This window comes from Schistocerca serialis, unplaced genomic scaffold (assembly GCF_023864345.2).
Source record: "Schistocerca serialis cubense isolate TAMUIC-IGC-003099 unplaced genomic scaffold, iqSchSeri2.2 HiC_scaffold_130, whole genome shotgun sequence".
In the NCBI taxonomy this organism is placed as follows: Eukaryota; Metazoa; Arthropoda; class Insecta; order Orthoptera; family Acrididae; genus Schistocerca; species Schistocerca serialis.
This window is the reverse complement of record NW_026047514.1, coordinates 42,501-47,500: the sequence shown is the minus strand read 5'-3', so window position 1 is coordinate 47,500 and position 5,000 is coordinate 42,501. Positions and strand designations below refer to the sequence as shown.

The 5,000-nt window shown below is 50.8% G+C and overlaps 1 non-coding gene across 1 annotated transcript in view; it reads left to right on the top strand.

The window, feature by feature from the left end:
- Positions 1-4,908: 4,908 nt before the first annotated feature.
- Positions 4,909-5,000, top strand: part of LOC126439368 (small subunit ribosomal RNA) — a 1,909-nt gene continuing 1,817 nt past the window's right edge. Inside the window, exon 1 of the ribosomal RNA XR_007581144.1 lies at positions 4,909-5,000. This exon is cut by the window's right edge and continues 1,817 nt beyond it. This is a non-coding gene — a ribosomal RNA (small subunit ribosomal RNA).

The following is a 5,000-nucleotide window of genomic DNA, read 5'->3' as shown; positions in this document are numbered from 1 at the left end:
CATTGCTCACTGTACGGATTCCCATGCCGAGCGATCAGCTAGGAAGCGCCCCATCCACGTCGGTACCCTTGGGCGTTGCACTCGCAGTCGCAAAAAACGTTGGGCAAATATATTTCTCCGATGCTGAGCGATCAGCTAGGAAGCGCCCCATCCATGTCGGTACTCGTACGCGTCGCACTCGCAGTCGCAAAAAACGCTGGGCAAATATATTTCTCGGAAGAGTAATGACAGTCCGAGCCTCCTGCGTGGGAAGAGTCTTTCTAGGCCCTGACCCACGGGAAGCGTGTAGCTTCCCCCATCCCGGACATTTCACGTCGTCACACTACCGGTATTGACTAATAGACTGATTGCTGATAATCATTAGCCACACACTGGGGGAAACGGCCGACAGGGGCGGCAACATAGTGGAGCCGCAGTGTCACTAATGTACAGAGATAGAACAGTTTCGACTGGAACCAGAGTAACCGTATACACGGCACTGATTAGTAATAGATGCAGAGCCATCAGAATACAGATAATATATACAACCGTCCCTATACATGCTGAAAGACTCTGCACACAATGAGAACCACACGTCAGCCAGACACTATCACACACTACTCTCTGCCTCTAACAGGCACACACACAATATCTAACCACCAGCATGGAAGAACATCCGGTGCATCCTCTCCGCCACATTACACAATCCACACTATCATAACCAGACCGGGAGGTCCACCAGAAAACAGAATATCCCACCCTTCCGACATCCGCCATTGCTCAGCTAAGCCACGAACACCCACACATGTCCTACACAGGGGTGCACCCAACATCACAATACTGCCTCCTGTCACAGTACACAAACAATGGCAGGAATGAAAGACACAGATCTGCCACAACCTTGGAATCGGAGCGCCGCCTGTCATGAGCCACAAGTGCATCCTGACGTGACAAATCGGATGATCCCGCAGGCATGCACTTACGATAATCACTATCAACGAACCTGCCGCCCCCTCCCCCCCCAAAATACACCTTTCCCTACAACGTGTACCTTAACCTAAGCTATATTGTACCTTAACCTAAGCGATATTGTACCTTAACCTAAGGTATATCGTACCTTAACCTAACCTACATTGCGCCTTCACCTAACCTACGTTGTACCTTAACCTAACCTACGTTGTACCTTAACCTAACCTACGTTGTACCTTAACCTAACCTACGTTGTACCTTAACCTAACCTACGTTGTACCTTAACCTAACCTACGTTGTACCTTAACCTAACCTACGTTGTACCTTAACCTAACCTACGTTGTACCTTAACCTAACCTACGTTGTACCTTAACCTAACCTACGTTGTGCCTTAACCTAACCTACGTTGTGCCTTAACCTAACCTACGTTGTGCCTTAACCTAACCTACGTTGTGCCTTAACCTAACCTATGTTGTGCCTTAACCTAACCTATGTTGTGCCTTAACCTAACCTATGTTGTGCCTTAACCTAACCTATGTTGTGCCTTAACCTAACCTATGTTGTGCCTTAACCTAACCTATGTTGTGCCTTAACCTAACCTACGTTGTGCCTTAACCTAACCTACGTTGTGCCTTAACCTAACCTACGTTGTGCCTTAACCTAACCTACGTTGTGCCTTAACCTAACCTACGTTGTGCCTTAACCTAACCTACGTTGTGCCTTAACCTAACCTACGTTGTGCCTTAACCTAACCTACGTTGTGCCTTAACCTAACCTACGTTGTGCCTTAACCTAACCTACGTTGTGCCTTAACCTAACCTACGTTGTGCCTTAACCTAACCTACGTTGTGCCTTAACCTAACCTACGTTGTGCCTTAACCTAACCTACGTTGTGCCTTAACCTAACCTACGTTGTGCCTTAACCTAACCTACGTTGTGCCTTAACCTAACCTACGTTGTGCCTTAACCTAACCTACGTTGTGCCTTAACCTAACCTACGTTGTGCCTTAACCTAACCTACGTTGTGCCTTAACCTAACCTACGTTGTGCCTTAACCTAACCTACGTTGTGCCTTAACCTAACCTACGTTGTGCCTTAACCTAACCTACGTTGTGCCTTAACCTAACCTACGTTGTGCCTTAACCTAACCTACGTTGTGCCTTAACCTAACCTACGTTGTGCCTTAACCTAACCTATGTTGTGCCTTAACCTAACCTATGTTGTGCCTTAACCTAACCTATGTTGTGCCTTAACCTAACCTATGTTGTGCCTTAACCTAACCTATGTTGTGCCTTAACCTAACCTATGTTGTGCCTTAACCTAACCTATGTTGTGCCTTAACCTAACCTATGTTGTGCCTTAACCTAACCTATGTTGTGCCTTAACCTAACCTACGTTGTGCCTTAACCTAACCCATATTGTACCTTAACCTAACCCATATTGTACCTTAACCTAACCCATATTGTACCTTAACCTAACCCATATTGTACCTTAACCTAACCCATATTGTACCTTAACGTAACCTAATTTGTGCCTTAACGTAACCTAATTTGTGCCTTAACGTAACCTAATTTGTGCCTTAACGTAACCTAATTTGTGCCTTAACGTAACCTAATTTGTGCCTTAACGTAACCTAATTTGTGCCTTAACGTAACCTAATTTGTGCCTTAACGTAACCTAATTTGTGCCTTAACGTAACCTAATTTGTGCCTTAACGTAACCTAATTTGTGCCTTAACGTAACCTAATTTGTGCCTTAACGTAACCTAATTTGTGCCTTAACGTAACCTAATTTGTGCCTTAACGTAACCTAATTTGTGCCTTAACGTAACCTAATTTGTGCCTTAACGTAACCTAATTTGTGCCTTAACGTAACCTAATTTGTGCCTTAACGTAACCTAATTTGTGCCTTAACGTAACCTAATTTGTGCCTTAACGTAACCTAATTTGTGCCTTAACGTAACCTAATTTGTGCCTTAACGTAACCTAATTTGTGCCTTAACGTAACCCATGTTGTGCCTTAACGTAACCCATGTTGTGCCTTAACGTAACCCAATTTGTGCCTTAACGTAACCCATGTTGTGCCTTAACCTAACCTATATTGTGCCTCAACCTAACCTATATTGCGCCTTAACCTGACGCACGTTGTCGCTGAACCTGCTCTGTAATTGTTATGCAACTCGTTAAATTAGTGTAGTGTTGCCTAACCGCAACCCTCGCAATATAGTTCGCTATTCGCACTGCCCGGTCCCCTGTGTATCGCGTCATGTTAAACACCTTGCAGGTGTTGCTGACTTTCCACATGCTCCTGCTATACACTGTAATGTGGATAGCAGCAGGACGTACATGCCCCCCCCCCTTCCCCCCTGCCTTCGCAAGCTGGTCGTTGAGAAGTTTGCATGTTCAATGCCCTTCGCATGCCGACGTACTCAGCCTACGTTGTGGTACGGCCTGTCACCTGTCCGCCGATGTACGCAAAACCCACAAACTGTACTGCACATTGGTCCGTATGTACTGAATGATACATCGTGGCACATGTGTGACCGTACGACGACTGCGCCTAGCAACGGCAGACCATACAGTCCAAATATTGTGCACGCAGCTACGTGTCGTCTCCCTATAAGAGCTGGATTGCAGTGTGGTACGCCATTCAGACGTGTGGGAGGAACGGACGCCCTGGATGGCGATCAGCATGAGCAGTCTGTTGATGTAGTGGAGCGTGTATTCGGACGTAGTCGTCTCTTCTCACACACCGTGATAGCATGTTGCACCGCGTTCCACATCTGCGACATCCTGCAGAGGCCGGCTGACAGTCGTTCGCGCAATGGACACCGCATACGTACGGGGGCTACCTTCCACGTGTTCTCGAGGCGTGCACATGTTGTTGCGTCTATGTGGGCAGACGTAGTGTGTTGTGACACCTGACACAGGCATGCAATACTCGTTGCAAATGGCGATGGACGTCTACGTTTGCTGGTGACGTTACGCAAATGAACAACAGGTAACCCGTTGTGGTGCGGTTGTTCTCGCTAGAGGTGAATCAGTGTTGGCGACGATCGGTCGAGCTATTAACCGGTTGTTTCAGGGATACCCACCATGCCCACGAACGTGAAAGGGGACCCACCATGCCCACGAACGCGAAAGGGGATCTGGGTGTGAGGCGATACGCGGCGGTGGCTGGGTGGGACCGTCCCCGGCCGGTGAGGGGGGGCCGCCCGGCGTGCTGGCAGCGCGGTGCGTGGGCGCACGCGCTACAGCCGGCTGGTGGGGGCGGCCAGTGGCAGGCGCGCCGGCCGACGGACGCGGCAGGCGGCGCAGCTGCGCGCCGGCGCCCCCTGCTCGCGGCGCCTTGCGGCCAAAGTAGGTCCTCGCGGGCCCGGTGCGAAGCGCGGTGGCCATCTGCAGTGTGCTGGTCCGATTGAGGACTGTGTGCGCTGAGGATGCGCCGCCGCCCGGCGCTCGGCGCCGCGACGCCGTCTGCTGCTCGGTCGCCCCAGCGGTTCTCGCAGGTGGTTTGTATCGCAGCTGTGCGGACGTGTTGGCGCGTGCGCTGTGCTGGGAGAGTTCGCTTCGGCACCCAAGTGGGGCTTTTGTCCTTCTGTGGCGCTGGCGTTGGAGCTGCCGGTCACCGTAGGTGGCGCGTGTTGTCTCCCGCCGGCAATGCCACGACAGCACGCTCCCGGGCCTCTGTCGGCAGCGGCAAGCTCAGTTGGGAGCACGGGTGGTCGCACCTAAAGCGTCTACTCGCCTAACTCCGGGCGATTGCGCCTCTCTCGAACCCGACCAAGTACTTAGGACGGCGCTGCGCGCCGCCGGGACCTGAGAGGGTTTCGAGGTGTGTTGTGCAGGGGAGCTCAGCCTCCTCCTGTTTGCAGAATAATTGAGCGGACGCTTGCGTGTTCGCGCGGGCCCCCGGGACACACTCCCGGGCGGCCGGCTGCTCAGCTCTAGTTGACGCAGCTCCCTGGTTGATCCTGCCAGTAGTCATATGCTTGTCTCAAAGATTAAGCCATGCATGTCTCAGTACAAGCCGCATTAAGGTGAAACCGCGAA